Raw genomic sequence first — 26478 nt, 5'->3', positions numbered from 1 at the left:
ATAAATAAATTTACATATTTAATTAATTTTAATTAAATTACTTCCCACCCTATAAACCCACAACCCGCTACAGAATTAAATTACACAAAAATTAAATAACATAAAATTCATTAATTTAAAATAAATTATAACATAAATACACACTTTTCACACATATAATAACATAAAAAACACTATAAAAAATTCGATATTATTAAGAATTCGATAATTTGAATAACCTATATTATATACTTCGATATTTTGACTTTCTATATTTTTAAAATTCGATATTACATTACTTACCTTAAAAACGATATTTGTGATGACTATATCATGTCCATTCGATATTTTGTCAATTCTATATTTTGAAGTCGATATTTTGTCCATTCGATATTTTGAAGTCGATATTTTGTCTGTTTACCGCCAGAAAACTCAACTGAAGACTTCTGATAGCCACAAGCTACCTAATTGTACCTGTGCACCATCAGATAATGACCCTGAAGGAGGGGCTAAAAAAAGTGGACAGCCTGCCACACTGCAGCCAATTCCTTCCAATTGGAAGTACAACAACTGTCCACCCTGGACCTTGAGCCTCCAATATTCCCAGTGTCACACCTCATCCCCACTGGCTGGCATCTGTTGAGGGCAACAGAGGAGGGGGAAGCTGAAAAGGAGCCCTGTGAGCAAAGTTCATAGAATTCAGCTACAATTCCAGGGCCTTCACCATCTCCGGTGAGAAAAGGATTGGACAGTTATACAGCACCAATTCTGGGCTCCAATGGGCCAAGAAATAAAATACAAAGAGTATTAAATGAAACCAAGCCCAAAGTACCACAGTCATGTTCGCTGTTAGCAACCTTAAACCCAAAGTCAGAAATGGGCTGCAGCAGAAGACAAAGTCATCAATGTCCGAACAGTGAACTGAAGAACACAAATCCTGTTTGGTGAAAGAAACACCTTGGTCAGTAGTGTGTCGAAAAGAGCACCATTAAAAGTCTCTGTTGAGAAGGCATCAGAAGGGAATTGCCAAAGTTGACCATGAAACCCAAAGCCTGCAGAAAAGTCATTTGCAATGCTATTACTGCCTCCTCAACCTTCAAGAAAGAAGAACCACAAGTTAGCCAATCATCTATATTTGACGGAATATAGAAAACCCTTCAAGCGGCAGGACCACTACTACAGTGAAGGTCCGGAGCACTGTTGACAGACCAAATGGCAACACCTGAAACTGGAAGTGCTTCCCTTGTGATACCCACAGAAACTGATGACTGAGGGGAAGAATAGGGAAGTGGAAATAGGCATCTTTGTGGTCAAGCATTCCAAAGTAAGCACCTTGGTGAATTGGAGGGATGATTACCTGTAGAGAGGTAATCCTGAAAGGGCCCAACTGAACAAACTTGTTAAGGAATTTCAGGTTCTGACCTGGAGGGAAAGAACCATCCCCCTTCTGACTAAAAACAGAATGAAATATAGACCGAGACCCTCTTGACATAGAGGGACTTCGACTTTTGCCTTCTTCAGAAGTAACCTTTCCACGCTCTTCCAGTAGAGAAGCCCTTTTTCTGTATTTCCCGATAACGGTGTAGCACAGAACATTGCTGGAGGAGGATGATGATGAAAAGGAATCCTGTACCCCTTCAAAACAATGGATAGAACATGGCTCTAAACAATCCTACCAATGTTGTTCATCCCATCACTTTTTACTAGCATCTAGCACCTCTTTGTAGTGACGTCCATGTAGGAAAGTAGGATCTCCTTCTTATGGTTATCCCCACTTTTTGCTTGATGTCTTTCTGTTTTTGACTAGTCAACTGGGATCGTGCTAGTCAGAAACCTAGTCTATCTGCTTTCACCCTTACATTGACATACCTGTTCTTTGGTAGTCTCCAGATTGGATACTGGGGTACTCTTGTCAGTCCCTAGTATATGGTACCAAGGGCATAGGTACCCCAGAGGCCTCCCATGGGCTGAAGCATGTATTATGCCACCCAGAGGCCATGCAAAATTGAACTCTAGGTCAGCTACTACAGCCTGTGTAAGATGGTGCTTGCACCACTTACTTTAGCTATAGGTTCACTATATCTATTTGTCACTAGTCTTAAAACTTATAAGTCACCAGTATAACAGGCCTTAACAATCCTTAAGGCAGGGTGATGGGTTTTATGTAAGAGGGTGCGCCTGCATGAGCAGAGCCTCTCTGCAGCCTTCGGAGACCATTCTCGCAGGTTGTCTGTGACTCAGCCGGACATATAGGTAGAGGTGCGTTATAACCTCGCGGTAAATGCTATCTCGAAACGGCTGCATAGAAACATATCATGTTTGGTATCAAACACCTTGGAATCTTACCTTCACACAGTACCTGGTGTGGGAGGTATGATTCCACCCTTCAGAAGCGAGCTCCGTGGGGTCACTGGTCTAACCGGTGCCAGCCTTCTCAACCCGGACAGCACAAAATGGATGCTGCCGACCAGAGACACATTTCCGCCCTCCTGCTGCTGAGCCAAGCTTGAGCAGAGGAAGGCAGCACAATAGGCATCCTGTCACAGGTAGGTGAGACCACCTCCCAGACAGGGATTAGTGTATTGTGGCTGAGTGGGTGCACTCTGAGAGTGCCTGAAAGTCTGCACTTGGGCCACATTTGTTGTCCCTTTGCATAGTCCAGCTCAAAACAGTTCTGGTAGCCATTGGCTCCTGCTCTGGTGTGAAACTGGACAAACGACATGTGTTTAGCCACCCCTCTGTCCTGCCCCTCCTTTAGGAGGTTACCCTGAACCTCTCCCACCCTCTCCCGTGGGTACAAAAGGCCTCACTGCCAGACTAAAGATTTTACGTGGACAAGATTCTTCAAGAAGAAGTCACCATCCTTCGACCGTCTGGACACTCTGGACTTCGCTGGACCTCGATTGGGCACAACTTCGTTCCCCTATCTATCTGAAGCTTAGTTTGTGCCTTTGCTCCATACAGACTCAATGCAGGACCCGAGGTGCATCTAAGACAATTGAAGAATATCCCTTAGAGTGAAGGAGTCACTCCCCTGCATTCGCAGGCACCGAACCGCAAATGACCGGTCTGCTGCTCCTGAGCTCCTGCAGACTCTGGAGATTTCAGCAACACAGGAGGTGGGTTTACAAATGTCCCTGAGGTTGATTTGTCCTCTCACTCGGATAGAGGCCAGTATCCCTTGTGGGGATGGCATGATCCGAACCCCTATGCACCCTGTCCATTTGCAATTGCATATGCTTGTTGGCAATTCCAGAGGTTTTGCATTTGACTCCTAGTAGTCCTGACCCTGAGCAGTATTTGCACCAAAGAACTCTGGCCTCCTCACACTGAGTGCTCCATGGGGTGGTGCTTTGCAATCTTGTTTGAGGTCCCCTTGCGAAGCCAGTTCATTTGGCCTGTGGGTCCTCCTGAGGGCCATCTTGATTTCTCGTGGGCTTTCCTGGTTCCTCTAGATGTGCCCTGACTCCCCTTTGCTTATTGAATCCCCTGGACCTTGCTAACCTGTTTGACCTTTCTGCATTGGTTGCTTTTGCCAAGGCTTGTTGGTGCTCCCATCTTTTTTGGGACAGCTCTCATCTGGCTCCTGGTTGTCCTCGATGTCTCCTGGTCCTTGTGGCTACATAGTCAAGCATCCGTTCTTTGCACCTGAAGCACCTGACATTGGTGAGTATTCGTCACCCGAGCTCCTGGTCACTCTGAAGTGACCCAGACTCTGTCCCCTCTGCTTTCATGTTCCTTCCATCTAGAATCCAGGCTTGGATTCCACAGGACCCTTTTCACCTTCACTGCAGAAGTACTTCTTCACAGCCCTCCATTCAGAACAACTGGAGTTTCCGACGCCACTTCAGACCTATGCACCCGGCTCCGCTGGGATAGGTAACTCGGGCACTACGGTATCCATGGGATGGGGCGGATCTTCAAACGTTTAAGTTCCACAGGGTTCGCTCGAAATCCTCCTAGAATGGTCCTTAAACTTTAACTTTCTAACCGTGACTTTCCCATAGGGTTGTACGGAGCACGCAGTCGTTTTTCCTCACTGCACACGTCCTTCATGGGCTCCCTGTGTCATTACCTTGGGTGGTTCCTTGGGGTCCCAGCAATTCTAGGTGCACTAGGCACCGTGTTAGTGAAGTCGTAATTGTTATACCTACTATTTTAGTATATGGTTTTGTCTCGCCTAAAGTCCACTGTGTACTGTGCTACTTACAACTGTTTTATTAATCTTGTATTGTGTGTTTTATGTTCTACCCTCGTGTAGAGGATAGTAGAGAGTGTTATATTAATAAATACATATTTTTATATAACTACTGTGTGGTTCTCCTTCATTTAACCATTCAGGAGGTGATACTCTGGTAACACAAGCTGCTTTACATTCCTTCAAGATTAAGCCTGAAAGCTCTCCACAGCTACCACTAGGATAGCTTTCTAAAGGTTATCTTTGACCTCATACATCATAAGGGCCGTGTGGACTGGTACAAGGTGTCCACTTTAATTAGTGGACAGCATATACCAGGCCACCTTCTCACAGTCTGGCCTTGCAAGTTTGCGGAGGGCTTAAAGATCTAATAGCTGTTATCAGACAATTGCATAAATCAAGGAATAACAATATATAATCCATACTGCTCTTGGTCAAGCTCCTACAAAATTTAAATGCCATATCCGCATTGGAGTCCAATCTGCCATTACATGCCCTTACCCCATGCGCAATAGTGAACAGAGCTAGTTGAGTAGCCACAGCTGGGAAAGATTTAAGAGGGGGAGCATTTAAATCTGTAATGGCCAGGGCTACATCTTCAGGTTCAGTCACAACCATAATTTGGTCCAATGGCTCATATGAACCTTCCTTCCACATGCATACCTCTAATGTTCAGGTGATTTAATTTATTAACAAAATTATCGCCCAACCTTGATTTTTTTCCTAGGCTTCAATTTGAATAAAAGATCATTATTCCATCTAATTCTTCTGTAGGGCTAATTCTTTGCCAGTGACATTGCGTCCTCCCAACTGGGATTACCCCTTGCAACGGATATATACCTTAATATTCCACCGGACAAGTATATATTGTAATGTAATACATTATATAGATAGTCAGTCCCCCCTCTCTTCAAATATATCTTACTCCAATGTCTCTTCAGATACTATAAGCTCACACACCTTGTCCTGATGATGACCTAACATCTATAGAGGTCCAAATGCCGACAACTGTAGACATTTATTGACTCCGATTTTACAATATACAAATAACTTAAGGAGTCAAATGTCTTGTTGTTTTTATATGATGCATGTTTCTTTAACACTCACTTTTCCCTGCACATTCTTACACTCTACTGTGAGCACTGGATCCTTGCTTAAACTACCAAAAGAAAGATTTGAAACTCTTCTATAATGGGCAATAAATCAAATAATTTCAGTGCATCATCAGTTATCTGCCTGCTCTTTGTTTGTTCTGGTGCACTAATAAATTTCTGGTCTTACGAATAACTGAGACCCTGATGACTCTTGCTTATTTGACTAATTACCTAAGTGAAATGCTGTTATTTGCAACCCAGACATAGAAGGGAGTGCATCTAATGAAAACGTAACAAACCCTGACAAGTATAACAGCTATAGAGCCCAAGTCTCCTGAAAGAGGCAAAGGTGAAAACAATCAATAAAATGGGTCAACCAGCTTACTGCCTAATCCAGCAATATTCCACAAGAAAACCTCTAACTGCCCAGTTGTTCTTGGTTGCTCAAAAGCAGTACCCAACACATGCTCCACACCCGCGACGCAGCATCTGCCTCTCCTTCTAAATGGGCTATCAAGACTTCAGAGTCAACTTCATTAGATGAAGGGCCAGGGGTATCGTGGAAAGCTAGATGCTGCATTCAATCAACACAACTCAAAGACTGCTCCCTCCTGGAATCACCCCCCACCCCATCCAGAACTGGCTAACCACCACACCCCTTGCTGCTGCTGCAGAAGGAAATTTGAATTCCTGATCCTGTGTTACAAATGTCACTTGTTTCAATAGCCGACTTACATTTCCAATTACCCCTTAGCCAGTGTAGACCCTTATTGTGAAGTGGCTCCCTGCTCTCCAAACACTCCTTTCCGAATTTTGGAACATTATTCAGTTTAAAAGTGTAGTATGGGGCTCATTACGATCGCGACTTTCCCGCATCCTCCGGGCCGGCAGGAGCCACCGCCGGCCCGGAGGATGCGGGAAAACCTCTACGGACCCACCAAAAACCCACCGCCACATTAGGATGGCGGGTGGGTCTTAGTTTCAGTCCGCTGCTTTTCCGCTGCAGTCGGCTTACAACCGAGGCGGAAAAGCTCTAATATGGTGGCGGTGTCTCTCGGACACCGCCAGACATATTAGGATGGCTGTGAAGAGATACTTTTCCGCGGGTGCTGTTCCGCCAAGGAAAAGCATTTGGATCTTCACCTCGGGGGCCCGTAGCGGGCCCTCTGGGTGAAGGGGGGGTTTTGGGGTGCACATGGGGGGTACATTTGTATGCGCGGTGCCTGCCGCTTTCTGCATACAAATGCAATGTATGCATTTGTAACATTGCGGCGGGTGCAGCTTGAAGCCGCTCCCGCTGCAATTTTACAAATAGAGGATGCGACCGCCAGGATGGCGGTCACATCCTAATTGCACAGGAGGGAACTCCGCAGCCCATACGGACGTTCCCTCCTACTCAGGGCTCGCGGACGGACGCAAGTCTGTCTGCGATCGTAATGAGCCCCTATGTCTGTTCTGGGCGAGTCTCGCTCTGTAAGTAGGACCTCAAATGCTCCTACCCAATGGACTAACCCATGCCCACCCTCTAGAAGGCATTCCATCGTGTTCAGGAGCAGTACTAGTAGAACACCCTGAACTGCAGGTGTCAGAAAAGGTGGGATCTTATCTATATTCTTGCACTCGTTGCCTGTCTTGATGCCTATTGGTTTGTGATAAATACACGGGGCTAGCTGGCAAGATCCTACCAGTGTCCTGAATTTCCTGTGATCTGCATTGCTGAGAAACAACAGGAGTAGGGTGGGGCAAGGGACAAGGATAGGAGAAAACTAGCTGTATTACCCCACGAATTGATAACCTGAGCTATCATTTCTGAAGCAGTGTTTACTTGACATTCTAGGGATTTGACAACCTCCTTTAAGCTGGCTACTTCATTGAGCAGAGCTAGTACAATTTCATATAGATTAGTAGCTGCATCATGTGACCGGCTGGTAATACTAGCCTCCTCAACCCTACAAGCAGGCAATGGTGACCCACCTTCAATACTTTCAATCAATGGGGTAAACCTATTGGAACAGACCACTACCGGTTTGAGTAGAAGGGGTGACATACCAAAGGAGCACTTGAACATACCCCATCTATACCTGCAATTTGCATATGTGCCAAAATTGAGAGTCTTGTTCTTGCTTGTCTGTACCCTGGCAGGCTTTTCCCCAAAGTTATCAGGTAGTGTAGATTTCAAACTCTTCTCGGGACCGCCGGTCAAAGTAGATGAAGGCGGATTCAATATCATTTCAACCTCCGTTTGTGAACACAAAAAATGCTTTTCCGATGCAGCAAACTCTATTTTGCATAACCTGTTACTGAATCGCAAAATGGGTTTGGGATTCACTATTTGGAAGGGGCGTGTTTAGGGCGTTCCTTCCTAATACCGAATCGTATCGGTATGTAGGATTGTTTTGTGAATGAAATGTGGTCGCAAAACATTCGCATTTTACCACCTACTTTAAATGGGTAGAATGCCATTCGCAAATGGGAAGGGGTCCCCATGGGGCCCCTTCCCATTTGTGAATTTTTGTTAAAGCATTTTTGAGAGCAGGCAGTGGTCCCAAGGAGCACTGCCTGCTTTTACAAAATGAAAGGAAAACTTTTCATTTTTTTTGGTAAACCAGCCCGTTTTTCTTTAAGGAAAACTTTACAAAAAGAAAGATTGCTTTATGTGAAGGCAATCACGGACATGGTGGTTTGCTGACCCTAGCAGGCCACCATCCCTGAGATTTTTGCGATTCCTAGGGGGTCGTAACGTGTGACCTACCTCATTAATATACATGAAGTTGGTCAATTGCTATCCCCTAGGTATCACAGAAAGTGTTCAGAACACTTTCATGCATGCCATTTTGCGATTTCCTAATTGCGGATCGCTGATCCACAATTAGGAAATCGCAAAACGGGGCCTTCATACATCTAACCCATGGAGTCTTAGCTGATGGAGCTACCAATGCAGACATACATCTTACACCAGCGACCAAATACTTTGGGATTATGACTGCACCAAAATTAAAACTGTCTTTAAATATAATTACATGTCTCTAGTAGAACAGATCAAAGGCTTATTAGCTAAATGGAACATTTCGTTATCTCTCTGATAGGAAGCATTAATTTGGTAAAAATGACTATCCTAGCCATGATATTATATCTTTTCTGTGCACTTCCAGTCTATATTTTTATACGTATTACAAAGAATTAGATTCCATCATCTTTAGATTTACTTGGAAAGGGAAAGCAGCCCGTAGATTTAATAAACAGCTGAAGCTACCAGTCAATCGAAGAGGCTGGGCTCTACTGGACCAGAGAGTATATCAACGAGTTGGTATAGGAAATCGCATTCAACAATTATATGATTATAATCCAACTAATTGAATATTCAAACTAATAGTTATCTGCACTCCAGAAGACATACATATGCTGAGACAAATGTTCTTATTAAGTTACATTAAAAACTATCAACAATGTCAACAAGACTTGCTATTGAAACGAACAATACTTGAAGATTTCAGATAGAAATGAGCACACTCCAATACTAAATAATCTTGAACTACCCGAATGCTTCACAACTCTCCCTTTGTCCAATTGGCCCCAATCAGGAATCACCAAATTAGAGGATTTATTTGATAATCATTCACTGAAAAACTTCACAGAATTGCAAACTGAATTTAATTTTCATCCTAATCAATTTGGTTGAGGGTGCTATCAGCCGCGATCCATGCAGGTAACAGCGGTGGGGGCGCGTTGGGGGGATTTCAAAGGACAAAGCTGAGGGAAAATTAATTATTTATTTAATTTTCCCGTTGCATCGTCCCTCGAAATCCCCCCTCAACGCGGCCACACCGCCCCACCGCTGTTACCTGCATGGACCGCGGCTAGGTGCTAGTGTCTCTTCCTTTTCTTGATTACTTGTTGGATTTGTTAATGGTGGGAGCCGCATCAATGGCCTTCCGCTTACCTATAAGTAGCAGTTAAAAAAGTGAGTAGACTATAAGTCATGTTACCATGGCCCAGTAAATACAACACACTCTTGTTGACCCAATCTCATCGCTGCACCCTGCACCTCAACAACCTATAAAACAAGATAGTAGAAAGTGGGATGATAAATGCTACAGAACAAATAAAACCCAATGTCAAACAGTCACACCAAGATCAGGGGCAATAAGATCTTTGGGTCATAATACTCGGAGCAGGCAACTTAGTTAAGAAATGAGAGCAGTACTGTCTGTAGGTTCAGCACTTGAAAGACTACATTTAATATTCCAATTTTCTCCAGATACTGAATTTCGAAGTATTTGAGGGTAAGAGATATATAAAATAAACAGTCAAGCAAACTATCCACTTCGTTCCGAAGGAGATTTATGGACGAATAATCACTTCTTTTTTCTACCACTTTAAAGTCTATGAAGGACCAAAACTTGTCAATAGACATTAACATATAGGGAACTAGAGAGTGTAAGAATCAAAATGAAAAGTTGACCGTGCTGGACAATCTTTAGTATTGATCCATTCAACCAAACTAAGGGCCGCATTTGAAGGTTGTGGCTGCATTCTGATCTGCCCGGTCCTGGGAGGAATGTATGGCAGACTACACCCAGCCATATTTAGAGTACTCCTCCTTCTGGGAGGAGGTCGGTGTGCCTTTATAGCAGACAGCGCCAAGAAGAACTCTCTGAAGGTAATGCAAGATTGCGGGGAGGCCGCCATGAATCAGCAAACTTTAGTTTTTCGAAACAAACTCCCAATGAGGGACGTTGCTTTGAAAAAAAAAATGCACGGCCCTGACACGTTAGAAGTTTTGTCCCAGAGTGTAGGGGTTATTTTTCTATGTGGCCTAGAGGCAGCTTTAGCTGTCTGCCAACCTCGTGTTTCTCTCAGAAATTTGAAAATTATAATACATAGACATACATCGAAAAGGGGCTTTGGCTCAGTTTTGTCTGTAATTTAATTACTTGCTGGGGCAATCAATTGGATGATCGGCCTGCTTGGGCGATACATTCAGCGATTTCGTGCGGGAGGTGTGTGCTCTTGGTTGCGCTTTCGGCTTTAACTACTATATCTTGTTTCATTACAAGACGTTAGTTAACCACGTTGACTGATTTCCTTTTTCCTGCGAACATCAGAGAACTTAGGGGCATATTACCAAGGGCATTATCGACGCTTTAGCAGGAATTTTTCCCGCTAAAGCAGCAATAATTGTATCCCCCTATTACCTAGCTGTCGCTAACACCAGTTAGCGACAGCTAGTAGGAGATAGCGGGCATTTAGGTGCCCACTTTGCATGTCAGTGATAATTATCGCTAATGACATGCAAAGTGGGTGTGCCAAGATGTTAGCGTCTGGAAACAGTCGCTAACATCTCTATCTCCTATTACCAACGTTTGGAAATAATCGTGCTAAGCGCGATTATCTCCAAAAGCTAACGCCTGCCCAGAGCTGTTCTTAGCCATGTTATCCAATGGTAGGTGGATAACATGGCTAAGAGCATTTGCTCGGTATGCATGAATATCGCTGACTTTACAGCGATATTCATGCATTTTGGCCAATTTTTATCGTTTAGGAGATAAACCTTGATAATAGCAAGGCTCCTAAGCGATAAAAATCGGAGGAGCTCGGCGATATAATTATTGCCGCTAAACCAACATAGCGATAATCATCGCTAGTTGTTGGTAATATGCCCCTTACTTCTTGTATTCCTACTCGCAACACAAGGAACTCTGGGGCATATTACCAACAAAGAGCGATGATTATCGCTATGTTGATTTAGCGGCAATATTAATATCGCCGAGCTCCGCCGATTTTTATCGCTTAGGAGCCTTGCTATTATCAAGTTTTATCTCCTAAACGATAACTGTAAAGTCAGCGATATTCATGCATTACCAAGCAAATGCTCTTAGCCATGTTATCCACCTACCATTGGATAATATGGCTAAGAACAGCTCTGGACAGGCGTTAGCTTTTGGAGATAATCGCGCTTAGCGCAATTATTTCCAAAAGTTGGTAATAGGAGGTAGAGATGTTAGCGACTGTTTCCAATCGCTAACATCTTGGTACGCCCATCTTTGCATGTCATTAGCGATAATTATCGCTGACATGCAAATTGGGCACCTAAATGCCCGCTATCTCCTACTAGCTGTCGCTAACTGGTGTTAGCGACAGCTATGTAATAGGGCGATACAATTATCGCCGCTTTAGCGGGAAAAATTCTCGCTAAAGCGGCGATAATGCCCTTGGTAATACGCCCCTCTTTTTGTAACCTTGCACACATGTTTATTCTCTACCATACATATGTGTGTTTTCGTGGTGGTAACTTCTCATTTATGGGTTCTTTCTTGGCCAAACACCAGCATTGCAGTTCCGCCAGATTTTCTGAAGTGTTTCTCTTGTGAGAGGCTTCTCTCGGAGCAAAGATAGTGGAATGTGTTTCATTGAAATGGTGTAACATTTATGTTGCTTCGATCTTCATCTTAGTCCCTCATTTGTAGAAAAACTCGATTATTACTACAGTTGCAAAGATAGCGGGTGTATTGTAATTTTTGATAGGGACTCTCTGGTGTGGCCAGCACAGTCATTTGGTCATTTCACATCACAAAAGCATAATTTCCTGAATTTATTCTTCCATGTTCCATTGTGCGCATAAAAACTAGTGAACAGGGGTGTGCAGTTCCACTGGCTATCCTGCAGTGCTACATTTGTGAACAGCTGGACCTGCACTGTGATTCATTGCTTCATCTTACCCTATTTCGGAAAATCCAATCTTTCCGTCTTGGGTGATTTCAATTTCCATCTTGATGAAATCAAATCAAAGGATACCCTGACATTAATGGAGTCACTCCGAGCCTGTGACCTTGCTCAGTTGGTTAGCAGCCCAACACACAAGGCTGGCCATATCCTCGATGGGGTATTCTCTAGTGATTCTAGGCTATCTACTGGCCCGCCTTTTCCGTTGGTCTGGACAGATCATTTTGCAGTACCGCTGGAATTTGCTCTTCCTGCCCTGCCCTTAGCTAATCATGTTGCTACTTCATTTACCCTCAGGAGAAACTTTAGAAATATTACCGATGACTCTATCGCTTCTCATATCCGGATCCCGGAGTCTCTCTCCCTAAAGGATGTGGATGAGGCAGCTCAAGAACTTATGGACTCTATTACTAGCACTGTGGAAAAGCTTGCCCCTACCTCCGTTCGATATGTAGCCCGGCAGAAACCCACTGCACCCTGGTTCTCTGAACATCTGAGACTTTTAAGACAAGGGTATAGGAGCAGCGAGAGAAGATGGAGGAAATCCTGGGATCCGAAAGATCGAGAGGTTCATAAGTCCACCTTACGGGACTACAAACAGAGAGTTATAGTGGAAAAGCAGGAGTATTTTTCCAATCTTACTGGTTCCCTAACTTCATCTAGGGAACTCTTTCAAATTGCTGATTCACTATGCTCTCTCCAACTCCCTGATCCTGTAGTCAGTTCTCAGGATCTATGCAATAACATCTCCGACTTCTTTCACAGCAAAATCTCGGACATTCACATCGCCTTAGAAGCCCAATGCCACTCCTTGGATAAGGATATTCCTGCTGCTATAGCCAGTTTGGACACTCTGGGTGAAGGCCCTTCCAAACTACTTATGCAATTTCCCTTATTGTCTTTGGAAGGACTGAACCTCCTACTCGATAGGACTAAATCTTCCTCCCCTACGGATCCCTTACCGTTAAAAATACTTAAGGAGTGTAGGAACAGCATTCTTCCGCCTATGCTGGAAGTTATGAATAGGGCTATTGTCCAGGGTTCTTTTCCATCAGTGTGGAAGAAGGCTATTGTGAAGCCTCTCCTTAAGAAACCGTCGTTGGATCCCGGCCTTCTTAAAAACTTTAGGCCAATCTCTCTGCTCCCAGCTCCTGCAAAAATACTGGAGGCACACCTCAATTCTCACCTCTCCACTTTTCTTGAGACCAGTGAGTATCTTGATAACACACAGCACGGATTCAGAAAGCACCACAGTACTGAATCCGCACTCACTGTTGTAGTAGATAACATCCGACGCAAAGTGGATAGTGGCCAAACTACAGTACTGGTCCTACTAGATCTCACAGCCGCGTTTGATACCCTGTCTCCCGCCATTTTAACATCTCGGCTTAGGGAGGCAGGGGTCACTGGGTCGGCTTTGAATCTCCTTAACTCCTTTCTCCTTGGTGATAGAGAGAGTAAAGCTTGGAAATTTCCTCTCCCCTGCTAAGTCATTGCAATGTGGGGTGCAACAGGGGTCGGCCCTTAGTCCGACCCTGTTTAACATCTATGTGGCCCCCCTTGCCAGACTAGTAAGATCGCAGGGGCTAGAGGTGGTGTCTTACGCCGACGACACCCAGATCATGGTGTCACTGGCTCACTCCTCTGTCCATACATCCGCCATTAGCTTTAGGTCATGTATGCAGCATGTAGCAGACTGGATGATCATCAATTCCCTAAAGCTAAATGGCGACAAGACAGAGGTCTTGGTCTTTGGGAGAAGCCAAGATGTTTGGTCGAGCGAGTGGTGGCCTTCATCTCTTGGCACCTGCCCCACTCCCTCCCAATCAGCCAGAAATCTCGGCGTGGTTTTTGACACCTCACTTTCTATGACGCTCCAAGTAAATAGGACCGTGGCCACATGCTGGGGTGTTATCAGGATTTTAAATAGGATCCGTAACTATCTCTCTTTCCAGGCTCAGAAGAAGATTGCAGTTGCCCTTGTTGGCTCCAGGCTTGATTATTGCAACTCCCTCTATGTGGAGTCCAACAAGGGCCTTATCCATCGACTGAAAATCGTGCAAAATGCTGCAGCACGTTTTGTTCTGGCCCTTCCTTTGGCATCTTCAGCCACGACTGCCAGGAGAGATCTACATTGGCTCCCTGTTCAGCATAAAGTCTTTTTTAAGATTCTATGCCTTACATACAGAGCTCTTGCGGCTGGCACGGACGATACACTTGGGTCCCTGCTTACCCGCTATATCCCAACCAGATCTCTTCGATCTGCTGGGTTATTTCAACTGGTAGTGCCCCGCACAAGGCTAGCCAGATGGGGAGCGAGAGCTTTTTCTGTCGCCGCTCCTAAGCTCTGGAACTCTCTCCCAATTGAGGTTAAAACCCTACCCTCAATTGATTTGTTTAAAAAGGCCCTTAAGACGTGGTGCTTTACCAAAGTCTACCAATAAGAGAATGCTGGTCTGATCTGCGAGCAGTACTATTTGAATTAGGCGCCTTGACGCCCATTGGGCAAAGTACGCGCATGATAAAACTCATTTCATTCATTCATTCATTGCATTCAAGTAATTTGCATTTCACCATATCAACCTCCTTGGCACTATGGCTGTGACGCCTACGTCAGCAGTGATCAGAACGCTCACACTAGGAACATCATTTAAATTCACTGGCAAAGGGATTAGAATTCCAGACATGGCACAGAGATTGCTAATTCCCTGATGTTGTTTTCCCTTTGGATTATAATTTGTATGCCACAAAGGGGGAATAACTGATGAAATCGCTGTTTCATCACCATTTTCAGCAGTGTACTCCCCTGAATTTCCAACATTCACATTTTACCTTTTTTCGTGAAGGCCTTCATTCTAACAGTACCAGAAATTCTGATGCAGTAAATTTAAAACTTGAAACTACCAAAACAATACTGAGAAGTAATTTCAGAATGCCGAATTATCTTTGTATTCTGAGTTGAATGAATGAATGAATGATTTCGTATTTGTATCGCGGATGGCTACCCGAAGGCATCCCAGCGCTTTAGACAACGTTCATTCACCAAATTCAGACAAACAGCAGGGTTTTCAACGACTTCCTGAAATTAAGATGGTCACTTTCCATTCTCAGATCGAGTGGCAGATTGTTCCAGAGTCTTGAAGCCTGTAGGGAGAAGCGTCGGCCACCCATACTCACTTTTCAAATTTTTGGGATTGAGAGGAGATTCTTGTTAGTGGATCTTAATTCCCGCCTAGGAAGGTAAGGACAGAATACTGATTGTATCAATAGGGGTGCTTTTTTATGAATTACTTTATGGACCGTGACCAGGGTTTTAAATTCGATCCTCTGCTGCACTGGAAGCCAGTGCAACTGGCGTAGTGTAGGTTTGGCAGATGTTCTTCAAAGGGATGTTCAGCAGCATACGTGCAGCACAATTCTGAACAATCTGCAGTGTCCTAATAGTCCCTTGAGGGGAGCCCAGATATAGTGCATTGGAATAATCTAGGCGTGATAGAATCAACGCCTGTACTAGGATCCTTCTGGCTTCAAAGGGGAGAAGGATGATAATTTTCCTCAAAAGCCTCATAAGCGCATAGCATGTGGCAGCTACCTTCCGGGCTTGCACAGAAAAATTAAGAGCTGGGTCAATCCATACCCCAAGGCTCTTAGGGGCTCATTAGGATTGCGGTTTTTCCGCATCCTCGGGGCCGGCGGAAGCCACCGCCGGCCCAGAGGATGCGGAAAAACCGCAGCGGACTGACCAAAGACCCACTGCCACATTAGGAGGGCTGGTGGGTCCTGGTTTCTGTCCGCAGCTTTTCCGCCGCGGTCCGATTACAACCGCGGCGGAAAAGCTCTAATATGGTGACGGTGTCTCTCAGACACCGTCCGCCATATTAGGATGGGCTTTTAATTATGCTTTTCCGCGGTGGTTTTCCGCCGTGGAAAAGCATACGGAACTTCACTGCGGGGCCCGTTGCGGGCCCCCTAGGTGAAGGGGGGGTGGGGGGTGCACATGGGGGGTACCTATGGTACCCCCCTGCATGTGCATGCAGAAAGCGGCAGGCACTGCGCGGTGCCTGCCTCTTTCTGCATGCACATGCAATGACTGCATTTTTAACATTGCCGCGGGTGCAGCTTGAAGCCGCACCCGCAGCAATGTTAAAAATTCGAGGATGTGACCGCCAGGGTGGCGGTCACATCCTAATCGCACAGGAGGGGACTCCGCAGCCCATGCGGATGTCCCCTCCTCCTCAGTGATCGCGGACGGACGCAAGTCCGTCCGCGATCATAATCGGCCCCTTAATTTGGGTCTTAGGCTTGGGAGGTTGGCCCAGATTGTCCGGCCACCAACCATCCACTGTGGTAGGTGCTTTATGTCCCAGCATCATCACCTCAGTTTTTGACCCATTAAGTTTAAGGAAGGATTCATCCATCCATTCCCGAACTTCATAAGGCAGCTGGAAAGTCTTTCAAAGGGGGCGTCATGGGTAGATAGTGAGATGATCAGTTGTGTGTCATCTGCGTATGTAACAAGTTGTACTCCCCAGGGAAGCACCACTTCAGCCAATGGCCTCATATAGATATTAAATAAGGTGGGGCTGAGGGATGAGTCCTGGGGTACACCGCAGTTAAGACACATTTGAGGGGAGGAGGCATCATTTTCAAATACCACAAAGGTCCTATCAGACAGAAAGGATTGCAGCCACTGCAGTGCGCGGCCCGAGACACCAACTTCCTCCACCCTATGAAGTAGAATGGAGTGGTTCACGGTGTCGAAGGCCGCGCTAAGATCTAATAATAGTATGGCCGCATGATTCCCACTGTCTACGATCTTCCTCGCTTCCTCAACCACTGCAATAAGCGCTGTTTCGGTGCCTTGATTTCTCCTAAACCCTGTCTGCGTAGTGTGAAAGAGGTTGTTATCCTCAAGAAAGGTAGCCAAAAAGGAATTGACATACTTCTCTGTGAGTTTGCTAACAGTGGGCAAAAGAGAGATGGGACGATAATTTGCCCAATCTTCAGGGTTAAGGTTGGGTTTCTTCAACAGGGCCTTAACTTTGGCCTGTTTCCAGGTTGGCGGCACCAGGCCTGAAGTCAACAAGGCATTGATCACCTCCTAAATGACTGGAGTCACAGTGTGTGATACCAGATTTAATTTGGTGGGGGGTGCAGGGTCATTCGGGGAGCCTGATTTTAAGTTCCTTAGGAGACCCTGAGTAGTGGAGAGGTCTATAGGAGAAAATTCATTAAGTTGGATTAGAGCCATATGAGGTGCCGGGGAGGGTCCGGTGGGAGAGTGATGAAAAGATGAGTATATGGTAGCTACTTTGTTGAGGAAGAATTTGGCAAGTTCCTCACAACGTGCCTGGGCAAGTCCTGAGTCTTCAATCGGGGCAGGAGGGGTGACCAAAGATTTAAAAATGTTGAAGATTTCTCTTGGTGAGTTGGCAGCCATGCTAATTTTGGTCTGATAATAATTAGATTGGGTGATTTTAATCTCCTCCTTATACTTTTTCAGGGTAAGTTTATAGTTGGCTTTATCATTTTCTGAGTAGTGTTTTCTCCACTGTCTTTCCTGTTGCTTGCAAGCAAGCTTCAATAGTTTAAAATCCGGAGTGTACCAGGCCTTCTTGTTCTTACCATTTCTGTGGGATAATTCCATCTTCGGAAGGGAAAGATCCAAGGATGCCTCCACCCACCGATTGAAGTACATATCAGCTTGCACAGGATCAGAGGGGATTTTGGGTAGGTATTCTTAAGATTAGTATCCCAAGTTTCGGTGGGGAGTTTAGACCAGATCGGCCATGACTGTTTCGTGAGTTTGGCATGTCCGGGTTGATTCTGAGAGGGCATGAAAAACAATAGTAGTGAGTGATCAGAACAGGGGATCCGAATCACATTGTCATAACTAAGGGACTCGACTTTGGTATAACAGTGGTCAAGGATGTGTCCTGCAGAATGTGTTGAGTCTGTGACTAATTGTTTTAGATGAAGAACCTCCAGACCGGTATTCAATTTTATAGAGGCCGGTGCATCTACTTCATCTGCGTGGATATTAAAATCTCCCAGGATGGTGAAATTGGGATAAGTGCTAGCATAGTTAATAGCTGTGCAAGAAAGATCTTCACAGAATTGACCATATGGGCCGGGGGGTCTATAGATCAAGATTCCTGAAAAAGTATTAATGGGAGAGAAGGAGATAGCAATTTTCAGGCTTTCAGCTCCAGAAATAGAAAGTTTTTCTATTCGGCATCCAAGGGCATTCCTATAAATAATGGTGATCCCTCCCCCCCGATCATGAGGTCGGTCTTGTCTATGTATAGCATAATTGGGAGGTAGAGCCCGTACAAGATCCGGTTGGGAGCTGTCATTTGTCCACGTTTCCGTGAGGAAGAGTACATCCAGGTCTCGTTCCTCCACTAGCATGGCGAGCTCAGTCGCGTGTTTAGGTAAGGAGCGGCAGTTGAGTAAACCCAAACGGTATCTGTCACTGCCGACCCCCATGCGGTGTAGATTTTCAGGGTAGAGATTATATCTGCATCCAGTGCAGATGTTGGGGGCAGAGGTGTGAGTATCCAACAAGATACAATTAGGGGAAACCTGATTATTAAGAGTCAGCAACTCAATCCGGCTGTATGTAGAAACAGGACTAACCTGTGCTGTGGAGGTAAGCATCCTAGCCCCTGGTCCCGGTCTGGCCCGGACGGGCACAGACGGGCTTTCCTTAGGCGCTCCTTTGGCGCGATGTTGGCGCGTCCGCTGCGCGGAGGAAGTACGTATGGTTAAGTAATAGCGCCGAGTGCCTTGCGCCTCAGAAGCTAGACTGCACCCTGCTCAGCAACCTGGGAGATCCCTCCCTAATAGGGCCGCCGCGTTCCTTATACTTGCCTCCTAGATCGAGGCTGGACTGAGCCCTCAATCGGCGCAGTCAGTCAAGTAAGGGAAAGTTTAAAAATACCACCAAGGATAAAGGAATAAAGTAACACAAGAAATAAAAAAAATTTAAAAATGAACTGGTATGAGGTTCAAAGTGTGCTGAGGTGGTGTGTGTCTCCCGGCTTCCCTGCAGATTGGGAATTACTGGGGAAATGGTTGTTACTGCACCAGTTTTAGTAGGTAATTCACGATCCGATGGCGATTTTTCAGGGATAAATTGCTCATGGTTGAATCTGTCAAATATATCCTGGAAAATTCCAGTGGAGCAGTAGCTCTGCATTCAGTAGTACTGAAATACTCAATTTGCTAATTTGACTGGTAATTGATGTATGTGAATTAATGGAAAAACAAAGACTGAGAAACCACATTGGAGGACACAAACAATTTTAAGGACATATAAGTAAATTGAAGATTAAAGGAAACATTTTGAAGGAAAGATCATTTTAAGGAGGTATCCAAAATTACACATTTGGGTGAAGATTAGAGGAAGTGGAAATTTTTGGGTCATTGGTTGATGTTAGAGGCAATGAGGGGTTTGAGCATTTGTAGGGTTCATGGATGCACAGAGTATAGGATAGTGAGCATTTGTTAGGAATCAGGCATGGGAGGAGTTTAGGGTGGTGAGGGGTATCCAGGGTTCAGGGATGGGTGGCGTGGCGTGGGTTTTTAGCTTTTTTTTACGTTTTACAGATGGGTGGAGTTTAAGGCTGGTGGGTGATGAGTAGAGTTTTAGAGAGGTGAAGTTTTTTTTAATATGTTGGAATGGGTGGGGTTTAGCGTGGCGCAGAGTTTTAAAGGTTCAGCTATAGGTGGAGTTTATATGTAGAAATGGTTTTTAGGGTTCAGAGATGGTGGGAGTTAAGGGGTGGTGAAAGGTTCTATGGGTCATGAATGGGTGGTTTTCTGGAATGGGGAGGATTTTTAGGGTTCAAGGTTGGGTAGAGTTTAGGGGTGGTGCAGGATTTTTAGGGATCAAGATGGGTGGTTTTTAGACAATAACATATATTTTTAGGTTTAAGGAATGGCTGGAGTTTATGGGTAGTGAGGGGGTTTTAGATTAGGAGATGAGTAGAGTTTAGACATACAAAGAGTGTTAAGGTTTCAGGGATGGGTGGCGATTCGGTGTGGTGAGGGCTTTTAAGGTTCAGTGCTCAGTGGAGTTTAGGGGTCAGGGATGGGTGTAGTTTATGTGTGGGGAGCCATTTTCAGGGGGCAGAGAGATATGGATGGATATTGTTTAGGGGCGATGAGCATCCAGCGAACAAAAAGCACCTACAGTAATTGATAATGTAAAAGATACTCGAAGGTGCAAGTAATCCTGCTGAAATGGGAACCCTGGTTTGGCCATAATCTCAGGTTACGGTTGAATTGGGATAAACATAATCCTTCAAAATCTATTCCGTATAGGATTTCCTGTGATAAAGCATCTACTTTTTCACTTTCAGTACCCACAAGAGTGTGGTGGCAGAATGAGCTTATAAAGCACTTGGGAGATTTCTGATGTGAGACAAAAAAGGTTTAGTACACAACATGGATGGATGACCCTTACATCTGCACACGATTCAACCCCATACACCAGTTCCATGGTGGCAAAATATTTGTATTATAACACCTGGAGAAGTGTCAACTTGAGGGGTTTGGGGGCCCTAATATGGAAATAGCTACATGACTGTTTGAATTTACTACCCATTTTCAACTAGTTCAAGCACTCTTGATGCCAAAGAATATCGAATTATAGAATAAACTCCAGGAGCGAAGGCCCCTCAAAAACAAAAGCATTCAATCTGTCCATTGTCTGTCAGTCAAGCAGCAGCAACAGATAACTTGCAACAATAACATATTTGACTTAGAATTCAGTACATAATTAGTCTGTTCTTCAAGTTGCAGGAAAGATGCAGTATGGCTGACTTGAATACTGTGCAGTAGACTGTTGAATAATATTAATTTATCTCATTGATTGATACTGGGACATGAAAGAGAAACATAGCAGTGAGGTGCAGCGAGAGGAGTGAGGCAAGAGTCATGTGGTCATGAGAAAGAGGTGGTAGAAAGAAGAGAGGTAGATAGAGGCGAGTTAGGGAAAGAAAGCATACATTTGCAGAAATGCTGTGATGAGTGGAGTGAGGAAGGCTAAGAGGGGGTAGGGTGAGGTAGAATAGGTGAGCTGAAGTAAAGAGAGATTAGAGAAAAGTAATAGGTGTGACAGCAAAAAGAGAGGTAGAGGCTGAAAGAGAAATGTTACATAGACCGAGTTGCACAGAGAGGTACGCAGAGAATTGAGGAAGAGAGAAGGACTAGAATTTAGTGATTGGTGAGGTAGACTTAAGGTATAACAAGATAGAACAATAAATTAGGGGGGTGAGGTAGAGGACATTTATGTAGAGGAGAGGGGAAAGAAAGCAAGCAACGCAAAGCAGAAAGAGATGAGTTGAATAAAAGAAGTATTATATTATACTACTGCATCAAGAAACATGGCATTAAGTTTTCCATCCAAAACGTTCTTCCACTGAAAATGTAAACTCTGAAACAGGGCTGCAATTTGACACCTCTTTTATTTTTCCTGTACATTTTAGATCCCTCGGCACACCTCAGCCCAATAGAGAGGCTGCCGCAGAAATTTGGGAAGCAACTGATCATTCATCTGGCTTATGCAGATGACCTGATGATATTTTTAATGCCCTCTTAAGGCCTACAACATCAACTAACAAGAGTACATACCTACAGTGTACAGAATGGCCACAAACTTAGCTGTTGAAAAAAAAGAAAAGGGCTTTGGAAAGAGTTGTAGACAGGAGACATAGAGGATTAGAACCTATAATTGGGAAGGTAACCAATTATGAGTATTTGGAAGTAAACCAGAAAAACCTGGCTTGGTCTCATCATGTCACTTCAAAGAGGAAAAATGGTATGGTCACTAAAGCTATTAAAAGGGTTCGTAATATCGATGGAGGAAGAGGGATAGGTCAATCATTAAATGTTTTAAACATCAAAACTATTGCCTCACTTCTGTATGCATCATCGTCTTTAGCAGCAAGATAATTTGAAAACTGAACAGTTTACATGCAAAATATTTGTTCTTTGCTCGATCTACTAGGGTCAATACCTCAGTGCAAATTGTGCTTGGAACTTAATTTGATGTCACTATTTATTTACCTTCATACAACTAATATAAACTATATCTGTAATTGTAGCAAAGCAAGTTCAAATACATTAAAGAGGCTAATACTGGAATAACTGAGGGGGATATTCTCAAGCAATGGCAAAAACTGTCGCTAACCTCAGGTAGCGTGCATTTTCTTATCGCAGTGTACCATAGGAAACTACTGCTGTGTTAGTGGTGTATTCACAACACGCCGCTGAAAGGCGATAGTTTCCCATACCGGTACAAATATCCTGTGATAAGGTTAGCGTCACGGCTATAAAATTCATCATGCTATCATGAAAATAGCGGTGATGGGCCAACTAGCAACCAGGAATGGCGCGTTAATTAGCGTCAGCGCGCCTTTTTTCACATTAGGCATGAAAAACCACTATAAAATGCCCGCTATGCAGCCCAAACACAAAAAAAAGAAACATTTAAGAAGAACTATGGAGGAGTCTGGACCCAGCACAGAGGCCAACAACAACCCCACAAACACCCAGGAGGACCAGCCAGAGATGCAGAGGAAGGCCAAGGAAAAGAGGAAGATGCCGTTCAGTCAGCAGAAAAACCAGGTCCTGATTGCGGAGGTGACAGAACACCAACAACAACTTTTTGCCAGCTCCACTGTGAAATTGGCAACCAAAAACGCAATATGGCAGTCTATCTCGGCCAAGGTGAATGCTGTCAGAGAGGTGAGGAGGACAGTGGACGACTGCAAGAAGTGCTGGCATGATGCTAAGCGCAAGACCAAGCAGAAACTTGCAGCCAACCTGAAAGCAGCAATACAGACTGGAGGTGAGAGTCCAGCGCCATAGGAGGAACTGGATCTATTGGAGAAACAGGTGTCCCAAGTCATCAGTGAGGAGACATTGGTCGGAGCTCCGGGACAGGATACTGCTCAACACGACCAGACACAACAGCAACAGGGTGAGTACCAACCAGGGACTGGGTGTGCGGGGGGAGATGGGCCCAATGACACTCATGCACAATTAAATATATTGCAGTTCACATCCACGATGACTGCGGATCCTGTCCCGGATCCCCCAGGTCCTGGTGGCATAGACACATCTCACCCTACTCAACCAATGCAAGACACATATTGGTGGGCACACAGACTGGGAAATATGCACAGAAAAGTAAACAAATATAGTCCAAGTATCATATCAGACCACAAGATAAGGGCTACATGAAAGAGCATAAGGCCCACATTGATTGGAGATGTGGTAGGCTGTCGAATGGCCCACTTGCCTCAACACCACGCATATGCATGTGCCCGTATGTCGGAGTTGTGTGCAAGAATGTGCATGTGCATCAAGGGTGACACAACTGCACATACACAGTCTTGAACACAACGCAGACACATGGGCACAATTCTGCATGTCTGCTGACATTGGTGGTGGCATGCCCACTCATGCACATGATCATTCACACACACAGTGCATCCACATGTTAAGTATCAGAGAGATGGGGTCCTGTGCAGACAATTTGTAAATGTGTGATGTTGAGTCAAGGGGGCCATATAGACATCATGCAACATCTCCAGTAAATGTGTCCACCTGCATGTCCATGAGATGCAGTCCTGTGCACACAGTGATGTCTCGAAGGGTGAGTCCTTTGGGGCGGTGGTGCGGGTGCTTTTGTAGGGTGGGGAGGGGCAGGATGGGGGAAGTGGAGATGGACACACGATGTGCTGGAGTTAGGTAAATAAATAAATAAATCCAGCTAATTACTTTGAGCTAACTGCATCGCTAACTCGGCGGGGCAGCAAGTGCAAGGTAAATAGTTGGAAATAATTTATGTACTTACCTAACTCAAGCATGTCATGTGTCCAACTCCAATACCCCCATCCTGCCCCTCACCTGCCCTGCGCCAGCCCCCGCACCACTGCCCTGCAGAACTCCCATTGCGAGCCGTCGCTGTGTGTACACCAAGTGAGAAACCATCTAGTGAATCTATATACCAGAAACACATGCAATGTCACAACAAACTGATCATGCAGCCAAATGGCTCAAACGTGCATATCCCACAATGCACACAAACAGCAGAATTCACTCAAAAGGTGATGTAATAAAATGAGCTGGGGGGCTATGCCTACAATACCACCGGGAGGGGACAATGCATATAAGGAATGTGTCAACCAAATAGGTACTGCATGATTTATCTGTGTGCCAGAATCACAGAACTACACTGTCCCTGTAAAGAAGTAAGACAATCAAAGTATGACAACAAGCAATGATAGCAAAGTTGCCACAAATAATGACAACTAGCCAAATGGCACAAACCCCTCAGGTCAAATTGCACACCTCCACTCCCAAGTGTACACATCTGCCATACGGAAAACACCATTCCACATCAGTCCTGGTGTCATTTGCCCATGACACCAATATTTGCAAGTAAACCTATCTGTTTGTTAAGTCAACTGTGTCAGTGGCCAAATATGCAGTCATGGTTGTTATGACCCACACGCAAATCCATGCATTGAATATTCGTAATCAGGACAGCATGTATCATCTATGTGACCAGTTGCGTGTCTCATACACAAACACACATCACCCTGCCATTTGCATCTGTTGGTAGGGTGGTGGTGACAAGGCCTGAGCACCACAAATATATGCATTTTAAATCCACATCCTTCTAATCCAGGGCCACTTACACATCACACGTGGGGATCAACGTTGAGGGCAATTGTTGTTGACACTGTCTGTCCAGTCAGCAACAACAATAGAAACTCACTCAGCACCATACTCACAACGGGTAAGCCAACAGGAGGGCAGACAAATCACAATAGAGAAAGCTACCTGGATGCATATGTGTACAGCATAGTGCAGCACACATTGAAACAGCAAGTAGGCCTTAGTAGCCAATGCACCTAAAGGGGGGCCTTCTCACACATAACTAATCCTGCAACAAGCACATGCATATGTGCAGTACGCAATAAAAGTGCGGGTCTGTGAGCCACACTGACAATGCAAGTGACAGTGCATGATGAATACCATGCCTGCACCCCAAACATCTCAACATGGTGCAGGCCACATCACTGAGGTGGCTGAATGTGACCCATATCCTTAGAGAAGCAGGTCACACTCTAACACATCCTCGTGTACATACAACCCCTGACGTAACCAAGACATCTACTTGAAAACAATGTACAAGTGTCCCAACTCTGACCATGACACATATTTACCCCAGCTTGCAACATCTCAGCATTGTAAAGCCACAGAAGTGGAGGCCCACTGCCTTAAAGGGATAAGGGGCTTTAAAACCAAAGCTGCATGGGCGAGTATCCCACAATGCAGTGCACACACATAAAAATTGTAGATAATCAACATTGACTACAATGTGGGACAAACTGCATCACCTTCACAACTGAACAGAGGACACAACTGGTGCGTGTTTAAACTGGCATTCAAAACACAAAGGAGCTAAGAGGGAAAATGGAAAGGGTCGCCCTCCACTCATAAACTATATTTCAAAATAAAGACCCGATCCAATCGCATGCTGCTATAATAGTGACAAACAGGGGGGGTATTTATTGGAAACCTACTCCCCACTACACTCTTATAAACTTTATAAGGAGGTAATGCACTTTGCTCCGCTCAAATTAAAACACCTGTTCTCCCGGGCAACACCTCAGAACACCCACTCACAATGAGCCAACACAAGGTTGGTCACATATATCCACCACAAATATTAGACGTTCCTCATAATAGAGAGAAAATATGTGCGAGAAGCAAATGACCCCTCACGGAAACACCACCATCGGGGTAACTGGTATGAAATTTCCAGACAGGCCCCTGTCTCATCATCGGTGTCACTTGCTTCTCAAAGAAAAGTGAGAGGAAAGAAAAGGCTTGTCCAAAACAAAAAACATATAAAGTGACAAATGGTGAAGTGCAGAAAAATCTGCTGGTGACAAACAAACACAAATAACAGAGTGCTTAAAAACACACACAGCACACCAGTCCCATAACCAATTTTATTCATAGGGCGGTGATCGTGTGCTCTTGAATGCTAAAAAGGCTGGTAGCTAATCATGCATACCATTACCTACTGCCAGTGCCGACATGGTTCACTGCTATGTAACGTTAAGCAGTTTCATCAGGGCTGCACTCAATTGCTGCCACTTCACTTTAATGGACACTAGTTCTGTAAAATGCAGGAGACAGCCAAACTACTCATACCGGCTGCTCGAGTTTCGACAAGGTCACCGGGTACTGCTAACATAGGAATATCCCTCGATCCTTGGAAAACTTAACAATCGTCACAGGCTCGGAAGACTCCTTTCCAGCCTGTGACGATTGTTAAGTTTTCCAAGGATCGAGGGATATTCCTATGTTAGCAGTACCCGGTGACCTTGTCGAAACTCGAGCAGCCGGTATGAGTAGTTTGGCTGTCTCCTGCATTTTACAGAACTAGTGTCC

At 44.8% G+C, this 26478-nt stretch overlaps 1 protein-coding gene across 1 annotated transcript in view; it reads left to right on the top strand.

Moving 5' to 3' along the window:
* Window positions 1-26478, top strand: part of LOC147683525 (galactose-3-O-sulfotransferase 2-like) — a 434320-nt gene that overhangs the window by 13919 nt on the left and 393923 nt on the right. The gene's annotated exons all lie outside the window — the stretch shown is intronic.

This window comes from Lissotriton vulgaris, chromosome 11, assembly GCF_964263255.1.
Source record: "Lissotriton vulgaris chromosome 11, aLisVul1.2, whole genome shotgun sequence".
Lineage (NCBI taxonomy): Eukaryota > Metazoa > Chordata > Amphibia > Caudata > Salamandridae > Lissotriton > Lissotriton vulgaris.
This window is presented reverse-complemented; position numbering and strand designations above follow the sequence as displayed.